Source organism: Dama dama, chromosome 14 (assembly GCF_033118175.1).
Source record: "Dama dama isolate Ldn47 chromosome 14, ASM3311817v1, whole genome shotgun sequence".
Classification (NCBI taxonomy): domain Eukaryota; kingdom Metazoa; phylum Chordata; class Mammalia; order Artiodactyla; family Cervidae; genus Dama; species Dama dama.
The window spans coordinates 28,499,313-28,520,357 of record NC_083694.1 but is presented as its reverse complement, the minus strand read 5'-3'; the positions used below and the strand labels follow the sequence as shown (position 1 = coordinate 28,520,357).

At 41.0% G+C, this 21,045-nt stretch overlaps 1 protein-coding gene and 1 non-coding gene across 3 annotated transcripts in view; both read right to left on the bottom strand.

Annotated features, from left to right (window-relative positions):
- SMYD3 (SET and MYND domain containing 3) overlaps positions 1 to 21,045 on the bottom strand; it is a 714,044-nt gene that overhangs the window by 646,939 nt on the left and 46,060 nt on the right. The gene's annotated exons all lie outside the window — the stretch shown is intronic.
- TRNAC-GCA (transfer RNA cysteine (anticodon GCA)) lies at positions 6,469 to 6,540 on the bottom strand. The gene has a single exon. It is a non-coding gene; the product is annotated as a tRNA-Cys (tRNA).

The following is a 21,045-nucleotide window of genomic DNA, read 5'->3' as shown; positions in this document are numbered from 1 at the left end:
TCACATGTTATCAAAGTAATGCTCAAAATTCTCCAACCAAGGTTTCAACACTATGTGAACTGAGAACTTCTAGATGTTCAAAGTGGATTTAGAAAAGGCAGAAGAATCAGAGATAAAACTGCCAACATCCACTGGAAAAAGCAAGAGAATTCCAGAAAAACATCTACTTCTGCTTCACTGTCTATACTAAAGCCTTTGACTGTGTTGATCACAACAAACTGTGGACAATTCTTCAAGAGATGGGAATACCAGATCACTTTACCTGTTTCCTGAGAAATCTATATGCAGGTCAAGAAGTAACAGTGAGAACTGGACATGGAACAACAGACTGGTCCCAAATTGGGAAAGGAGTATGTCAAGGCTGTATATTGTCACCCTGCTTATTTAATGTATGCAGAGTACATCATGCGATATGCCAGGCTGGATGAAGCTCAAGCTGGAATCAAGATTGCAGGGACAAATATCAACAACCAGATATGCAGATGACACCACCCTTATGGCAGAAAGCAAAGAGGAACTAAAGAGCCTCCTGGTGAAAGTGAAAGAGGAGAGTGAAAAAGCTGTTGTAAAACTCAATATTCAGAAAACTAAGATCATGGCATCTGGTCCCAGCACTTTAAGGCAAATAGATGGGGAAACAATGGAAACAGTGACTGACTTTATTTACTTGGGTTCCAAGATCACTGCCAATGGTGACTGCAGCCATGAAATTAAAAGACGCTTGCTCCTTGGAAGAAAAGCTATAATCAACCTAGAGAGCATACTAAAAAGCAGAGATATTACTTTGCCGACCAAGGTCCATCTAGTCAAAACTATGGTTTTTCCAGTAATAATATATGGATGGGAGAGTTGGACCATAAAGAAAGCTGAGTGCCGAAGAATTGATGCTCTTGAACTATGGTGTTGGAGAAGACTCTTGAGAGTCCCTTGGACTGCAAGGAGATCCAACCAGTCCATCCTAAAGGAAATCAACTCTGAATATTCATTGGAAGGAACAATGATGAAGCTGAAGGTCCAATACTTTGGCCACCTGACGCGAAGAGCTGACTCTGCAAAAGACCCTGATGCTGGGAAGGACTGAAGGCAGGAGGAGAAGGGAGCGACAGAGGATGAGATGGTTGGATGGCATCACCGACATGATGAACATGAGTTTGAGCAAGCTCCAGGAGTTGGTGATGGATAGGAAAGCCTGGCGTGCTACAGTCCATGGGGTCGCAAAGAGTTGGACAGAACTAAACGACTGAACTGGACTAGACTGTAGCCTGCCAGGCTCCTCTGTTCCTGGTATTTCTCAGGCAAGAATACTGGAGTGGGTTGCCATTTTCTCCTCCAGGGCCTACAGACTAGTGGATTGTTACCTATTCTAAATGCTACAATCAGAGTTATTATTCTTTCTTAATACTCAAATTGCCCCAAATTTGACAATTAGCAAATTCTTTAAGCTGCTGTTTTTTAAAAATCTGAGTCTTAATACAGTATGATTAAAGTCACCTTTTTTAAGGTTATGTCTCTACTGAAGAAAATCACCTACTCATTCATTCAAATTATTTCAAAAATTTTTCAAGTATTAACCATGTGCCAGATGCCTTTTTAAGTGTTGGGGATATATTAAAGAACAACAGAGTCTCTACTACCAGGGGGCTTACGTTATTCATTATGAAGACAAAAACGGAAAGAAAAATAATTACGTAATATATCAGATGTGGGTAAATGCTTAGGAGAAAAACAAAGCAGTGTATGGGATGAAAAATGATAGCGAGTTGGTATTTAGAGTAGAGAGAAACCCCTCCAAAGAAATAACACGAGGCAGAGACTCAGATGAATTTGATTGAGTAGCTTGCAGCATCTGGAGGTTGAGAAACCCCAGCCCTGGGAACAGAGCAAGGGGCCTACTTGGAATGTTTGAAGATCAGCAAGAAGGCAGTGTGGCTGGAGTCCAGTAAGCTGGGGGTAGTTGCAGGATGTAAGATCAGAAAAGAATGAATCCTGACATTCATCATATACTCAGGGCATAACTATGATTTGTTTTTGCTTTTTTTCCCCTCCTTGGGCCGCACAGCATGTGGGATCTTAGTTCCCCAGACAGCACCCCACCTCCCCCGCGCCCACAGCAAAAGCACAGAGTCTGAACCACTGGACGGCCAGAGAAGGCCCTTGTTTTGCATTTTATAATAAAACAATTTTTTAAGCTGGAGACTGAGCATGGTTCTTAGAGTGGGTTTAAAAAAATGTGAACATGTCCTAACGCCAGAAACTTGTGAAACTCACTTTATTTGGAAGAAGGATATTTGCAGATGTAAAGAGGTTAAGGATCAGGAGATGAGCTCCATCTGGAATTACCTGGGTCGGCCCTAAATCTAGTGACAACTGTCCTTAAAAGAGGCAGGAGAAAAGAGAGAGAGAAGAGAAGGCCACATGAAGATGGAGACAGAGACTGAAGTCATGCAACCACAAGCCAAGGAACACCTCCCGCACGCTCCTTTATAGGAACTGACAAAATGATTCTAAAATGTATATGAAAAAGCAAAGGACCTAAACAATTTTTGTAAAGAATGAACTTGGAGAACTCACACTATCTGATGCCAACACTTGCTACAAAGTTAGAGCAATCAAGACAGTACACTGCTATAAAGACCGATACACACACCAAAGGAACCGCGCGGTCCAAAAACAGACTCTTGTTTACGGTCAAGTGTCTTTTTGCAAAGGTGTTGTACTGGAGTGAACCGTGTGGCCCCGAAACTCATGGCCACCCAGAACCTCAGAATGTGACCTTATTTGGAAGCAGGATCTTTGCAGATGTCATTAGTGAGGATACAGTCATACTGGACTAGGCGGGCCCTAAATCCAGTGATTGGCGTCCTTACCAGAACACACAGCGAAGACACAGACATAGGGGAAGAAAGCCACACGCCAACACAGGCAGAGAGTGGAACTGCGGAGCCAAAAATGCCATGAATTTCTGGGAGCACCAGAAGCTAGGAAGCATCAAGAAAGGGTTCCTCAATACAATGTTTAGAGAAAGCCCTGCCAAACCTTGATTTTAGACTTCTAGCCTCCAAAACTAGGAGGAAAGACATCTTTCCTTGAAGTTATCGAATTTGTATTAATTTGTTAAGGCAGCCCTAGGAAACTAATACAGTTTTAGTTTGCTGTTGTTGTTTGGTCGGTTGGTTTTTATTGAGGCAAAATGAACAAAACACAAAGTTTACTTGAACATGAGTTTTATAGTCAAACTGGCCTGGGTTCCACTGCTTCATCTATCACTACACCTTCCAGAGAATGTAGCCTGTGCTACTCTTCAGACATATCCGACTCTTTGTGACCCCACGGACAGTAGCCCACCAGGCTCCTCTGCCCAGGTGATTTCCCAGGCAAGAATACTGGAGTGGGTTGCCATTTCCATCTCCAGGGGATCTTCCCAACCCAGGGATCGATCTGTATTGGCAGGCAGATTCCTTACCACTGAGCCATCTGGAAAGCCCAATCGCATAGGATGACCTGCTTCTAATTAGCCTGCCTACAGCTTCCCCACACAAATAGTCTCCCATCAAGGCACACCTGAACCTTCCTTTCCACTATCAAGGTTTCCCACTCCCCTATTTGCCTTTGAATCTCTGACAAATACAAGCATGGCTGATTCCCTTGTTAGAGCAAGCACTAAATGAATAGCCATTGGCTGGTCTCGTTTGGTTGGTCTTCATTTACTTCCACAACTAGGATAAAAGGAGTTGAGGTCCTCATTTTATTTTTGTGGTGTTTCTGCTCTGTACCTTAAAAATCCCTTCTTCTAAGACAGTATGATATATTGCGGAGTTGTGCTGCTTTGGAACCAGAGAGACCTGGATTTCAAGATCTGACTCCTCTAGCTATGACCTTATGGAAGTTCTATAATTTCTTTGAACATCAGCTTCCTTGCCAATGTTCCTGACTGAGGAAACAGTAACCACCTACTGCTAACTGCCCTAAAAAGAGATGATGAACACAGAAGAGGAACAGCGCCTGGCACAGAATAAGTCCTCAGTGAAGTTAGCTGCTGTGATTAGGCTACAGTGTTCAGCATTGAAACACTTAACTCTGTGATTCAATAACCTGCTATTAAGGTTGGTAGTCATTTTTTGTTTCTAAGTTATGTTATTAGCAATATGGTGCCAAGTCCCTCATCTTAGAAAGTTAAGGACAGCATGAAAGTGATGTTCTGACTGCAAGTGACAGAAAACCACCAAAACCAGCTCATGTAAAATCCCACACACAGATCTAAAGTACATCTAGGACTGAAAAGGACTGAATTTAAATTAATAAACAGTAATTCAAGAAACCAGGTTACTACTCTCTCAGGGTGATCAAACCAAGCGTTTGATCTCTGTCAACAGGCTTCTGTTAACTCAGCCTACACATGGCCCTTAAAAATAGCCACTCCAAGAAGGTAATGATCTATAACGTGATAGGGATTTGGGTTTAAACACGTGTATATACATCTTTCTGGCTTCCCTGGTGGCTCAAACGGTAAAGAATCTGCCTGCAATGCAGGAGACCTGGGTTCAATCCCTGGGTCGGGAAGATCCTCTGGAAAAGGGCATGGCCACCCACTCCAGTATCCTTGCCTGGAGAATTCCACAAACAGAGGAGCCTGGCAGGTACAGCCCACGGGGGTCACAAAGAGTCAGACACAACTCAGCGACTAACTTTCTTTCACGTGTATATACGTTTAACAACACTCATCTAACGGTACACTTAACACGTACACATTTCATTGTACGTTTGAATCTCTTTTCCTATCTCTTTCATCAAACTTTGACATGTCAAAGACAAAAAGGAAATCGTATTCAATTCTAAATCCCCAACAATAGTACAATGCCTAGCACGTAGCCAAATCTCAATAAATGTTTCATTATTAAACAAAGGAAGACAAACTTAGGAAAATGAGAAATTTTACTTACTGGAATTCATCCTGAAATGTGTGTTAAAAGTTCTCATTTTAATTAGTAATTACATTCTAATTAATATAAACAGATTTAAATTTTACTTATTATAAAGAGAAGTATATTTATTTATAAGCAAACAATTTAGTGACAATTACGGGGCAAACTGCTCTGGCTACATGACGCTACCGCCACCTAGTGGAAACAAATGCACATTACCATGACTGCAAACTCCTTAAAGAAGAAAATTTCCAACTGGGTTGAGGGACCATGAGCAAACCCATTTCAATCACATTAACGAGGCATCTGATAGGTTCTGGAAATTATGCCAGGTTCCATGAGGACAGGCAAAGATCATGACTGTTTTGATCACTGCTGTGTCACTAGAGTCAAGAAGAGTGACAATATACTTCGTTCATGCGTGTGTTGTATCCAACACTTTGCAACCCTATGGACTGTAGCCCACCAGGCTCCTCTGTCCATGGGATTTCCCAGGCAAGAACACTGGACTGGGTTGCCATGCCCTCCTCCAGGGGATCTTTCTGACCAAAGGACAGAAGCCAGGTCTCCTGCATTGCAGGCGGATTCTGTACTGCTGAGCCACCAGGAGAGCCCTAATATACCTGGGTAGCTTTCAGTAAACATCTGTAAGCTGACTGACTAGATTCTAAGGATTAAAAGAAGACTGAGACATGGTCTTCAGTAAAGGCATTCAGCCATCCAAAGCCAACAGAATTTTATCCAGGCCACGGAATATTATTCAACATGCATGCGTGCACACACACACACAGACGCAACTATCAAGCCATTGAAAAGACATAAAGGAACCTTAAATGCATATTATACTAAGTAAAAGAAGCTAGTCAGAAAAGGCTACATATATTATTCCAACTATATTACATTCTGAAAAGGGCAAAGCTATAGAGATAGCAAAAAAAAGATCAGCGGTCTCAAGGTGTTGGGAGGAGGGAGAGATTGATAGGCAGAGCATAGGATTTTTAGGGCAGCGAAACTATTCTGTGTGGTGTTTTATTAGTGGAAGCATGTAGTTATACATTTGTCAAAACCCATGGAATGCTCAACCCTAATGTAAACTATGGACTCTAGATGATAATGATGTGTTAGTGTGAGTTCATCAGTTATAACAAGTGTACCACTCTGATGGGGGATGTTGACAGTGGGGAAGCTCGTGCATGTGTGGGGGTAGGAGGTATATGGAGGCTCTGTACTTTCTACTCAACTTTGCTATGAACCTAAAACTGCTCTTGTAAACGGTCTGCTTCTAAAAAACAATATGATTTTTACCCTGATGTTCAAATAAGCAAACCCACATCTAATGAGTACATCAAAACTATGATACTGGTTTTAAATACCTAAGTAAATGCTCAGTAAATGTTATTTCCTCACCTCTGTGATGATGGTTTAGTCGCTAAGTCATGTCCAACTCTTGCGACCTCATGGACTGTAGCCTGCTGGGCTTCTCTGTCCATAGGGTTCTCCAGGCAAGAACACTGGAGTGGGTTGCCATTTCCTTCTCCAAAGGATCTTTCCCAGCCAGGAATCAAACCTGGGTCTCCTGCATTGCAGGCAGATTCTTTACCAACTGAGCTACCAGGAACAGTCCTTGCCTCTGTGGCACAGCCCTAATTCCACATCCCAGGCAGCTGCCATCAAGCAGCTATAAACAAGTCACTGGGTCTTCATCTGTAAAATTAAGACAACTAGACAAAATCTCTCAGTTCCCTTCCTGATATAACATTTTTAAAATTTTAAATGAAGACATAAAACAAGTTAAATTTTTCTAGGGTATAGAGAAAGAAAGAAAACTGTCAAATATTTACAGCATCATACTGACACCAAAATCTGACAAAGAATATATTAAAAATTACTGCAAAAACTCTACAAGTGATGCCCAAAAGAACTCAGGATATGTTAAATGAAAGATATGCTATGAGCACAAAATGTTTGGTCTAGGAATAGAAGGATTATTAAATATTAAGTTTACTCATATAAATAATAACCATACAAATAGATCAAAAAACAAAAGTTAATGACCATGTCAGTATATGTCAAACATGTTTTTGAAAAAATTATAAAACCACTCCTGATTTTTAGTTAGTTAGGTAGTTAGTTCAGTCGCTCAGTCGTGTCCGACTCTTTGCGACCCCATGAATCGCAGCACGCCAGGCCTCCCTGTCCATCACCAACTCCCGGAGTTTACTCAAACCCATGTCCATCTAGTCGGTGATGCCATCCAGCCATCTCATCCTCTGTCGTCCCCTTCTCCTCCTGCCCCCAATCCCTCCCAGCATCAGGGTCTTTTCCAATGAGTCAGCTCTTCGCATGAGGTGGCCAAAGTATTGGAGTTTCAGCTTCAACATCAGTCCTTCCAATGAACACCCAGGACTGATCTCCTTTAGGATGGACTGGTTGGATCTCCTTGCAGTCCAAGGGACTCGCAAGTCTTCTCCAACACCATAGTTCAAAAGCATCAATTTTTCAGCGCTCAGCTGATTTTTAACCCTTAGCAAAACAGCAATAGGTGACTTTTTCCTTAACATAATTGAAAAATGCAAAATGTTATGGTGGTGATGGTGGTGTAGTAGCTTCCCAGGTGGCGCCAAAAGATCAGGTCCAATCCCTGGGTTAGGAAGATCCCCTAGAGCAGGAAACAGCAGCCCACTCCAGTATTCTTGCCTGGAGGATTCAACGGACAGAAGAGACTGGTGGGTTACAGTTCATGGGGCCGGGAAGAGTCAGACACGACTGAGCAGCCAAGCATACACAAAGAGCAGGGAAGCCCAGGGATGTGACACGAAGTAACTTTCCAGCACATTATCAGTAAACCTCCACTGTGTGTGCACAACAGGCCACATTTTTATCACCCAACGCAGCACCAAATCTCGAAACAAGGAGGGGGAAGGGAATCTGATGGAACCACAACCACAGATCTTCCCATTGGCTCCTCTTCCCTGAAAGACCTTGATGAAGGCCGTTCATGCCAGGATGAAGGCAGTTGCTTCAGGCCAGCTGACTCACGTCAGAGCCTGTGTGAGTACGCAGTTCACAGGAGGCAAAAAGAGAAATCCTGAACAAGTATATAGAAATACACTCCCTGGAAAAAAAAAGGGTCATTTTAATATGAAATCAGTTGACGAGAGAACCTGGGATTCGAAGACAATACACAATCATTAAGAAACTGTCATGCACAGAGATGGTGAAGATGCTTTCATTGTCAAGGATACCCCTTAACTCATCAGTCAGCTAAGCAACCAATCGATAATTTAGGGGGTTCCTACTATGTGCACACCTCTGCTGCAGTTATAAGAAAATGTAAGATAGGGTTCCATCAAGATAAATACCTATTTCACGATTGGGGAGACAATAAACAAAAGAAGAGAACAAAACAAAACATGAGATGGATGAGGCAACCCAATTCTCTCCCTGCTTTCCCACATGTGAGTGAGGAATAAGAACACAAGAAGCAGTCAATCCCAACAGTTTACTTCCTCCAACTTTCAGAAGCTAAAAGGATTTGAAGCTTTTTTAACAGACACAGGTAAATAATCTATCACAATGGTAATAACTGATCAGAGATTATTGAAAACATACTAACACCTTAAAGAAATCTCAGTAATGTCTATTCTCCCACCTAACAAGGCATATTAACTAATTAATTTAATTAATCACAACTATATTCGCAAGCCACTATGCTAGGCTCCAACTGAATGAATCAAAATTGAATAGATGAAAATATTCAAAGAAATCTTATATAATGCCGGTTACAGGACTGGAAGCAAGTTCTGAGGGAAGCTCATTAACAAAGAAAGAACTGGGACTGAAATTCTTGAGTCTGTAACCGAAAATAAGCACATGTAGCTACATAGTCACCTCTGTTTATACTGCTAGGATTAAAAACCAGTGATGAGATTAAATCAACGTCCTCCCATCCCTAAGATAACCCAACTTTGAGGAAGTACAGGTGATAGTTCACATTAATTCAACAAATATGTACTGAGTTTTCATACTATGCTCAGTGCCTGAAACGTGAAGGTGAGTAAGATGTGGACTCGGTTTATTGTGTTTTTAAATAAACATACAGTCAAGTCCAATCCCTGATCTAAAAGAGCTCATGTTACAGAGTTCTTTGTCTTTGTTGGTGGTAAAAAAAAAAATGGCATGCCTTTAAAAAGTAAGGTTCCTTGAAACAATCCTGTTTTTCCAATCATTAACTGCCTAACCAAGAGGCTACAAAGCTGGAACATCACTACACTGTACTTGTAATGAATGATTGGAATGTGAGTTGGAAATAAAATTAAATATCTCTAAAACTATAATGCTGTACTGGTTCAATGTAAAACTATGAAATCCTACATCAAGAAATTTTATTTATGCAAAATCTATTCAAAAAAGCAAGATATAAACAGCTAATATTTCACAGCCCCGTTACCAAGCGTAAAGAGGTTTTCAAGTAAGAAATGTGTACTGCTGAAAGCTTTGGGAACACTGAGCCTCTATATCCTGTGGAAAAGGCAGATATAGCCTTGAGGCAAAAATGCTAGGAAGTGATAGAATGCCTTCTTTACAATTTGCAGTTAGGTTATTACCCATGATAAATTGATAACCATTCATTAACTTTGAGAGCAATAGACAACTGACAGGCTATTTCATGCCTCAAAGAATTTATGGCAAAAATGACAGGTGACTTAGAATTCAGAAAATAAAATGGATTCTTGGAAACTGTTACTTTCATGCAGCCTTCTTTTAAATAAACTTGGAAGCAGGTATAGGTATTCGCTACTGATAAAAATTAAAGGTCATGATTTTCTGCATCAACGACCAAAGGATTAATGTTTATCATTTGCATCAGTCTGTCAATCAACAATATATATACATGAATCTAGCATTTAAGGTATCAGGAGAAAGACTATTCACTATGGGTCATAAAAGGGAAGAATTATGCAAAACTCACATTAATAACTTAATTAAAACAGGGTACAATTAAGATTTAGGAATTATGTTTACAGGTAGATTCTCCTTATACCTACCTCAAAGTTGCAAGTATCCTAAGGCATTGTAGTCAAGTCCCCACCTTTGCAGCCTGAAGGACTGTAGCACACCAGGCTCTCCTGTCCATGAGATTATCTAGGCAAAAGTACTGGAACAAGTTGCCATTCCCTACTCCAGAGAATATTATCCACCCAGGGACTAAAGCAGCATCTCTTAAGTCTCCAGCATTGGCAGGCAGACTCTTTATCACTAGAGCCACCTGGGAAGCCCTTCAATTCAGTTCAGTTCAGTTGCTCAGTCGTGTCCGACTCTACGATCCCATGGACTGTAGCATGCCAGGCCTCGCTGTCCATCACCAACTCCTGGAGTCTACTCAAACTCACGTCCATTGAGTCAGTGATGCCATCCAACCATCTCATCCTCTGTTGTCCCCTTCTCCTCCTGCCTTCAATCTTTCCCAGCATCAGGGTCTTTTCCAATGAGTCCATTCTTTGCATCAGGTGGCCAAAGTATTGGAGTTTCAGCTACAGCATCAGTCCTTCCAATGAATATTTAGGACTCATTACCTTTAGGATGGACTGGTTTGATCTCCTTGCAGTCCAAGGGACTCTCGAGAGTCTTCTCCAACACAGCAGTTCAAAAGCATCAATTCTTCGGCGCTCAGCTTTCTTTACAGTCCAACTCTCACATCCATGCATGACTACTGGAAAAACCATAGCTTTGACTAGACTGACCTTTGTTGGCAAAGTAATCTCTCTGCTTTCTAATAAGCTGTCTAGGTTGGTCATAACTTTTCTTTCAAGCAGCAAGTGTCTTTTAATTTCATGGCTACAGTCACCATCTGCAGTGATTCTGGAGCTCCAAAAAATAGAGTCTGTCACTGTTTCCACTGTTTCTCCATATATTTGCCAGGAAGTGATGGGACCAGATGCCAAGTTCTTAGTTTTCTGAGTTTTAAGCCAACTTTTTCACTCTCCTCTTTCACTTTCATCAAGAGGCTCTTTAGTTCTTTGCTTTCTGCCATAAGGATGGTGTCATCTGTATATCTGAGGTTGTTATTTCTCCCTCAATCTTGATTCCTCTTGTGCTTCATCCAGCCCAGCACTTCACATGATATACTCTGCATAGAAGTTAAATAAGCAGGGTGACAATACACAGCCTTGACGTACTCCTTTCCCTATTTTGAACTGGTCCGTTGTTCCATATCCAGTTCTAACTGTTGCTTCTTGACCTGCACACAGATTTCTCAGGAGGCAGGTCAGGTGGTCTGGTATTCCCATCTCTTTAAGAATTTTCCACAGTTTGTTGTGATCCACAGTCAAAGGCTTTGGCATAGTCAATAAAGCAGAAATAGATGTTTTTTCTGGAACTCTCTTGCTTTTTCAATGATCCAGTGGATATTGGCAATTTGATCTCTTCCTCTGCCTTTTCTAAATCCATCTTGAACATGTGGAAATTCATGGTACACATGCTGTTGAAGCCTGGCTTGGAGAATTTTGAGCATCACTTTGCTACCATGTGAGATGAGTGCAATCGTGCAGTAGTTTGAGCATTCTTTCGCATTAACGTTCTTTGGGATTGGAATGAAAACTGAGCTTTTCCAGTCCTGTGCCCACTGCTGAGTTTTCCAAATTTGCTGGCGTATTGAGTATAGCACTTTCACAGCATCATCTTTTAGATCTGAAACAGCTCAACTGGAATTCCATCACCTCCACTAGCTTTCTTTGTAGTGATGCTTCCTAAGGCCCACTTGACTTCACATTCCAGGATGTCTGGCTCCAGGTGAGTGATCACACCATCATGATTATCTGGGCTGTGAAGATCTTTTTTATACAGTTCTGTGTATTCTTGCCACCTCTTCTTAATATCTTCTGCTTCTGTTCAGTTCCTACCATTTCTGTCCTTTATTGAGCCCATCTTTGCATGAAATGTTCCCTTAGAAAGTGAAAGAAGAAAGTAAAGTCACTCAGTCATGTCCGACTCTTTGCGACCCCATGGACTGTAGCCTACTAGGCTTCTCCGTCCATGGGATTCTCCAGACAAGAATACTGGAGTGGGTTGCCATCTCCCTCTCCAGGGGATCTTCCCGACCCAGGGATTGAACCCCGGTCTACCACATCGCAGGCAGACGCTTTAACCTCTGAGCTATCAGGGAAGTTCTTGAAGAGATCTCTAGTCTTTCCCATTCTATTGTTTTCCTCTATTTCTTTGCACTGATCACTGAAGAAGGATTTCTTATCTCTCCTTGCTATTCTTTGGAACACGTCATTCAAATGGGTATATCTTTCCTTTTCTCCTCTGCCTTTTGCTTCTCTTTTCATAGCTGTTTGTAGGCCCTCCTCAGACAACCATTTAGCCTTTTTGCATTTCTTTATCTTGGAGACGGTCTTGATACCTGCCTCCTGTACAATGTCATGAACCTCCATCCATAGTTCATCAGGCACTCTGTCTATCAGATCTAGTCCCTTGAATCTATTTGTCACTTCCACTGTACAGTCATAAGGGATTTGATTTAGGTCATACCTGAATGGTCTAGTGGTTTTCCCTACTTTCTTCAATTTAAGTCTGAATTTGGCAATAAGGAGTTCATGATCTGAGCCACAGTCAGCTCCCCATCTTGTTTTTGCTAACTGTCTAGAGCTTCTTCATCTTCAGCTGCAAAGAATATAATCTGATTTCAGTATTGATCATCTGGTGATGTCCATGTGTAGAGTCTTCTCTTGTGTTGCTGGAAGAGGGTGTTTGCTCTGACCAGTGCGTTCTCTTGGCAAAACTCTACTAGCCTTTGCCCTGCTTCATTCTGTATTCCAAGGCCAAATTTGCCTGTTACTCCAGGTACTTCTTGACTTCCTATTTTTGCATTCCAGTCCTCTATAATGAAAAAGACATCCTTTCTGGGTGTTAATTCTAGAAGGTCTTGTAGGTCTTAATAAAACCATTCAACTTCAGCTTCTTCAGCATTATTGGTCAGGGCACAGACTTGGGTTACTGTGATGTTGAATTCTTTGCCTTGGAAACGAACAGAGATCATTCTGCCATTTTTGAGATGGTATCCAAGTACTACATTTCAGACTTTTATGTTGACCATGATGGCTATTCCATTTCTTCTAAGGGATTCTTGCCCACAGCAGTAAATATAATGGTCATCTGAGTTAAACTCACCCATTCCAGTTCATCTTAGTTCACTGATTTCTAAAATGTTAATGTTCACTCCTGCCATCTCCTGTTTGACCACTTCCAATTTGCCTTGATTCATGGAACTAACATTCCAGGTTCCTGTGCAATACTGCTCTTTACAGCATCAGACTTTACTTCCATCACCTGTCACATCCACAACTGGGTGTTGTTTTTGCTTTGGCTCCGTCTCTTCATTCTTTCTGGAGTTAGTTTTCCACTGATCTCCAGTAGCATACTGGGCACCTACAGACCTGGGGAGTTCATCTTTCAGTGTCCTATCTTTTTGCCCTTTCATACTGTTCGTGGGGTTCTCAAGGCAAGAATACTGAAGTGGTTTGCCATTCCCTTCTCCAGTGGACCACGTTTTGTCAGAACTCTCCACCATGACCCATCCATCTTGAGTGGCCCTACAGGGCATGGCTCATAGTTTCATGATGATCACATAGGAAGCCCTTGGTGTTTCTTAATCAGGGTTTTTGTCTAATTCTATTTTCTTCTAATTCTCTCTGTTCCCAAACTGACCAAGGCATCAGCTGTCACATGAATTCCACAATTTGTAGGATTAAAGTGACTGACAACCTTGGCTGCACATTAGCATGACCTCAGTAGCTTTTAAAACATAAGAAGCTGGGTCCCCATCCCACATTAATTAAATCAGAATCTCTATAAGTAGCACGAGGTCATTATTTTGTTGTTTTTTAATTTCCCTAGCAGGCAGTCAAGATCCAGACCTACTGCTCTTCCCAATCCATCACATCAACCTTCCCGATGACCCTCACCTGAGTATCCCACAGACCCCTCAAACTTCTCTCCTATCTGAAATGTGCTTCCACCAGCACTAAGCTAGAACATTTTCTTCTCTTCTTCCTTAACTGACTCCAGGAGCATTAGATGGTCCTTCCTCCAATCTTCCACAGAATTCTGTCCATGCCCCCATGAGAGCATCCATCACCATTTACTGGAACTGTGCATATGTCCATCATCCCCATAAGACTGGATTTTCTTTTTTCATTTTTGTATCCCAAGCAGCCACAAATGGGTGGCACCAGAGGGTAAGTGATAGCCAAAAAGACTAACCAAACTTTTACAATCAGTTCTAAGAAGTAGCTGCAAGGCTGGAAAACAAGAGAAATAGCTAAGGGATGATTAACCAGGAAAACATAGGATGACAGTCACGGAGGAGGACACAGAAGGGAGGGGATGGTGAACCTGAGCCCCCAGCCCATACACTAAGTGGACTAGATTGATTAAATCTGATCCTGTGCTGGAGCTAACAATCCTGAGAAGTCTATCCCCCCAAAGTATATCAAATATAAGTGCGTTTCACCCTCATTGCTATAGCCCTTAGGTGGATGGAGTCTTCAGTCTTTAAAAGTCTTTGCCTAGACTTTTAAAACAACCTTACAATTCATGCTCATACTGCCTATTCCTTGCCACCCCAAGCTTAGACTCACCACAGAGTAACCTTTAAAAAGAGAAAATCTCCTCCCATTACTCCTTCACTGGAAATTCTCATGTATCTCTGAGATCGAAGTCCAGATTCTCTACCATGACCTGTAAGGCCTTCCTCAAGCTGGCTCTAACCAATCTCTTCCGCTATTCTCCTACCTTGTACCAATGCTACATGTACCAATGCTACATTCACACTTGACCAGCTCACAATTTATTTCCTGCACACAAGCTGTTCTTACAGGAAAAATGTCAACCCACTACCCTCCCATCTTCCAACTTTCACAGATCCTGCAAAAAAATCAGCTCAGCTGTTACCTCTACAGTAAAGTTACAACAGATGAACACACTCATTATGTACTGATTCTAAAAGTTCTTCTAAAGGCCCTACTATGTGATAGGCATTGGTATAAACATTCCTTTGGTACTGTGTTCAAACTTGAGTTATGACAGTTATAATGACGTATTAATAACACTTGTGATTTTATCTTCTTCATCCGTCTATACATTTCTTGAAGATAAGAACTGTAATTTCTGGTCCAGCCCTCTTGTTTTTCTTTCTTGGGTCCAAGAGGAGCCCGGCATGCCAGGCTATGCCTACTAAAGAGCCCCTCCTTGAGGTCAGCTCATAACTGTGGGGGGGTCCTGGATAAGGCTTCGAGGACTGACACTAGCCTGAGCCCACGTGTAGAATACAAACAGTGAAAGTGAAGAAAGGTGAAATAAGATCTTCATCCCAGATGAAAAGGATAGAGGTGAAAGAGACAAATGGGGCAGGCAGAGACGAAACGGAGGTATGGGAAAATTGAAGATTAATTTTTGAGCTAACATCATGAACAAAGCTTCAATGGATCACTTCGCTGGAACAGGGCCATAACCTTCAAGGGGCAAAATGATTCTAAATACATTATATTAATCTCTGTAACCATCCTATAGCCTAACCTAGTAATAAGAATGGATGCTGCAAAACTATGCTGAATTAATTAACACTTTTGCAAGCAGTAATTATATATGCATACATGTATACAGTGTGTCTTCATATGACCCAGAAGGCAAAACAAAGACATTAGAAACACTAATTTTAGAGTAAGGTGTCAGAGCAGATGTAATCTAAAAGCAGTGACTTGAGATTACTAACATCCATCACACAGCACATATCAAAAGACTAATTTATTCTAACATATACAAGTCATACTCAATTTTAAAAAAAAAGACTGGACTGAAATATAAAAGAAGGAGCTTTGGACATAAATTGTCATGTGGACCGAGCATCACAGCAAACCATTCTGCAGAAAAACAAAAAAAACTAAAGCAGTGAAGCAGAAAGAAATACAGGTGACACAATACAGAACATGCCTGGGATCTTGAAGCCTTTCCAGTCCCAGTTTCAACCCCTTCCCAGGTTGTGAGATGTACCTCTGCCCTTCAGTTCTGTAAGATACCCTGAATCCTTTTAGTGTATTCGTCTTCGCTTAAGCTAGCTCGAACTGGTTTCTGTTACCCAAAAACAAAAAATCTTAAGTAAATATTAACACAAGAGCTTTGCCTCTGCTGCCTTGATTACATCCAAAAACTTCATTGCCAGAAACATCTACTCGTTTTATAAATCCTGTTTCATTTCTTACTCATCTTTCCAACCTCCAATGTATTCAATTAATATCTAATGGGCACCTCCTTCATGCCAGGCACTGCTAGCATCTGGCAACAGAATGATAAGGAAGCCATGGACCCTGCACTCAAATTCATAATCTAGCAAAGTACTTACATCAAATGTGAGTCTTGATCCATTAGGGGGTTCCTAGAAGTACTTTTTAAAATTTTGAAATATATGAAAATAAAAGTAGAAATAAGTGGTAAGGTTAAATATTGCTTTCTATAACTTTTCTTTCAGCTACATGTGTGTTCACAATGGATAGCTATATAATATGTATTTCTAACTAAGTCATGAACAAAGAGTTTGAAAAATACCAGTGGATCAGTATTTCTTAATAACCTCAACAAATACCAGACAGAAGTTGTGCCTCAGAGAATCCATTAGTGCTTAAATTAATAAAAGATAATTTTAATTGGTGTATCCTTAGTTTGTGTTTATTTTACATGCTTGAAAACAGTTATTGGTTCACCTCAAGTACATTAAACAGTCCTCCTTGTTTAGTTTTAATTAGCTAAGCAAATCCTTTTCTCTTTGCCTTAAACAGTACAAAGAAAAGCTCAAATCAGCATGTCAGAATTACTATAAACTCTTAATTAGCCGAGTATAAATTTAGTAAGTTTCTGCTTTACTTACAATGAATGCCGACTGGGAGAAACCTGATCATCACCAGGGTAACTACTGCGCTACAAGAGATGACAAGTTAGCCTAGAAAAAGACGACCATGAGGCAGAAGATATCAGAGTTCAAATATTATTAAAAGTCTACAATGACTCTAAATGGTCTAAGGTAATTTCTGAAAAACATTAATTGAAGAGAATGTAAGAATACATCAAATGACACTTGGGTATATCCTGGCATGTTGTATATTTTCCACATTATCTTAAACCTAAAAATCTGATTTCATTTTCAAGGAAAATAATTTCAAACACATTTACTCTCTAAAGACTTCCAATCGTTATCAGCTAGCAGGAGTTATGATACCCTTGATTAGTCAACAAGAATCTTTCCTGAGCACCCAGCACATGCTGCTCTAGGAATTATGCAGAACAACATAAATAATGTGGAATGCCTTGAAACATCGATACTTTAAAACTCATCATAGTCTGTCTCCCAAGACAATAGAAATATAAGCAAAAATAAACAAATGGGGGACTTCCCTGGTGGTCCAGTAGTTAAGAATCTGCATTACAATGCAGGGGACAGGAGTTCAATCCCTGGTTAGGGAACTAAGATTCCACATGCGGTTGAGCAACTAAGCCCATGTACCACAACTAACGAGCCTGCATGCTCTAGGGCCCGTGATCCCCAAGAGATGCCTGTGAACCACACCTAGAGAGAAGCCCGCATGCCACACAAAGACCTAGTACAGACAAATTTAAAAGAAAATTAAAATAAACAAATGGGACCTCTTCAAACTTATAAGCTTTTGCACAGCAAAGGAAACTATGAACAAAACAAAAAGATAGCTTATGGAATAACAGAAAATACTTGCAAATGATGTGACCGACAAGAGGCAAATTTCCAAAATACACAAACAGCTCATACAAGTCAACAACCAAAAGACAAAGAACCCAATCCAAAACAGGCAGAAGACTTAAGTAGACAACCCTACAAAGAAAACACACAAATGGCCAATAGGCATATGAAAAGAAGCTTATCATCCCTAATTATTAGAGAAATGCAAATCAAAACTACAATGAGCTACCACCTCACACCAGTCAGGATGGTCATCATTAAAAAGTCTACAAATAACAAATGCTGGAGAGGGTATGGAGAAAGGGAACCCTCTTACATGTTGGTGGCAATGTAAGCTGGTCAGTCATCATGGGAAACAATAAGGATGCTCCTTATTCTACTAAAAGTAGAATTGCCACGTGATCCAGCAATTCCACTCTGGGGCATATACATAGACAAAACTATAATGTAAAAAGATACATGCACCCCTATGTTCACAGCACCACTACTTACAATAGCCAGGACATGGAGACGACCTAAATGTCCACTTACAGCTGAATGGATAAAGAAGATGTGGTGTTCGTGTGTGTGTGTAGTGCAATATTACTCAGCCCTTAAAAAGAATGAAATAATGCCATTTGCAGCAACATGGATGGACCCAGAGATTATCATACTAAACGAAATGTCATAAAGAAAAATTGCACATGACATCACCTAAATGTGGAATCTAAAACATGACACAAATGAACATATCTACAAAACAGAAACAGACAAACAGATATAGAGAACAGACTTGAGGTTGCCAAGGGGAGGAAAGGACTGAGAGTTTGGGATTATCAGAGGCAAATTATTATATATAGGACAGACCGACAACCAGGTTCTACTCTATAGCACAGTGAACTATAATCAATGTCCTATGATACCATAATGGAAAAGAATATGAATATATACATATGTATAAGTGTATAAGTGGCGTATACATATGTATACACCAAAGCCTTTGACTGTGCAGATCACAACAAACTGTGGAAACTTCTTCAAGAGATGGGAGTATCAGACCACCTCACCTGCCTCCAGAGAAATGTGTATGCAGGTCAAGAAGCAACAGTTAGAACTGGACATGGAACAACAGATTAGTTCCAAATTGGGAAAGGAGTACGTCAAGGCTGTATATTGTCACCCTGCCTATTTAACTTCTACGCAGAGTATATCATGCGAAATGCCAGGCTGGATGAAGTACAAGCTGGAATCAAGATTTCAGAAAGAAATATCAATAACCTCAGATATGCAGATGACACCACCCTTATGGCAGAAAGCAAAGAACTGAAGAGCCTCTTGATGAAAGTGAAAGAGGAGAGTGAAAAGGTTGGCTTAAAACTCAACATTCAAAAAACAACGATCATGGTACCAGGTCCCATCACTACTTCCCCATGACAAATAGATGGGGAAACAATGGAAACAGTGACAGACTTTATTTTTTGGGGGTCCAAAATCACTTCACATTGTGACTGCAGCCATGAAATTAAAAGACACTTGCTCCTCAGAAGAAAAGCTATGACCAACCTAGACAGCATATTAAAAAGAGACATTACTTTGCCAACAAAGGTCCGTCTAGTCAAAGCTATGGTTTTTCCAGTAGTCATGTAGGGATGTGAGAGTTGGACTATAAAGAAAGCTGAGTACCAAAGAATTGATGCTTTTGAACTGCTGTGTTGGAGAAGACTCTCAAGAGTCACTTGGACTGTAAGGAGATCAAACCAGTGAATCCTAAAGGAAATCAGTCCTGAATATTCATTGGAAGGACTGATGCTGAAGCTGAAACTCCAATACTCAGGCCACCTGATGCAAAGAATGGACTCACTGGAAAAGACCATAATGCTGGGAAAGATTGAAGGCAGGAGGAGAAGGGGATGACAGAGGATGAGACGGTTGGATGGCATCACCAACTCGATGGACCTGAGTTTGAGCAAGCTCCAGGAGTTGGTGATGGACAGGGAAGCCTGGCGTACAGCAGTCCATGGGGTTGCAAAGAGTCGGATACGACTGAGCAACTGAACTGAACTGGTAAGTGAATCACCTTGCTGCACAGTAGAAATTAATACAACATTATAAATCAATTATACTTCAACAAAATTTTTTTTTAATTCATCATAAAAACTTAGGACAATTTTAATGGCAGAAAGTGATCATGTCATAAGTATGTTTCTGTAGAAAAACAAAAACCTGTCATACAAAGCACAGCAGTCTATTTCCATGTTTTTTCGAACATATGTCATTGTGTGCTCAGTTGCTCAGTCACGTCCAGCTCTTTTCAGCCCCGTGGGCTGTAGCTGGCCAGGCTCCTCTGTCCATGGAATTTTCCAGGCAAGAATACTAGAGTGGGTTGCCAGTCCCTACTCCAGGGGATCTTCCCAACCTGGGGATCAAACTTGCATCTCTTATATCTCCTGCATTGGCAGGTGGATTCTTTACCATTAGTGCCTTCTGGGAAGCATAATTATTCATTAATTTTGCTAAGAAGAAGTATGTAACTGAAAATGAAGAAAAATGTATGTAAAAAAATTACATTTGAAAAAATACCCACACATTTTTTTTCTAACATAGTAAAAGTACTATTATTTGATTTTTGCTGTGGCACATACTCCTTAGCTCTCAGAACACTCATGTTCACGTGTTCATTATCTAAATTCTAAATCATCTGCCTAATTCTAAGGACATAAAGATAAAGGTACTCACTGTTTAGAAAAGAAACAAACACATAAGCCTAACTGTAATTTAATTTGGAAAGTATAACAGAGTGGGGTACCTAATGCAGTGTGAGGTGGTAGGTAGAGCAAGGAAGGGTTCCATTCCATGAAGGAGCTAAATCTAAAACAGAAAGGTAGCCAAGTTGGATGGGGTAGAGGGTGTGGGGGCGTTAGGCAGGTGTGCATGAGTGTGCGTGTGTGTGTGTGTGTGTGTGTGTGTGTGTGTGTGTTGTGTATAGATGTGGGGAGAAGCCTGGAATTTTGAGTACAGCCCTCGAGAGAAGAATCAGCTTGCTGGGTATGGTGGGGGACAGGAGAATTGGCTTCAGGCAATCCAGTCTGAAGCTGAAATCCAGCTGAAACAAGTTCAGGGCAGAGACAATCAGGAGATGAGCCCAGTGCTGAGGGGACGATCAGGACTGCAGGGCCAAAGAAACACACTGAGGAGTTCAGACTTGTTCAGTCGCTAACTCATGTCTGACTCTTTGCAACCCCATGGACGTCAGCATGCCAGGCTTCCCTGTCCTTCACTATCTCCTGGAGCTTGTTCAGATTAATGTCCACTGAGTAGGTCTTGATGTTATAAGAAATCAGGATCCAAAGAAATTTCACATAACTTATTCTGGTGGCT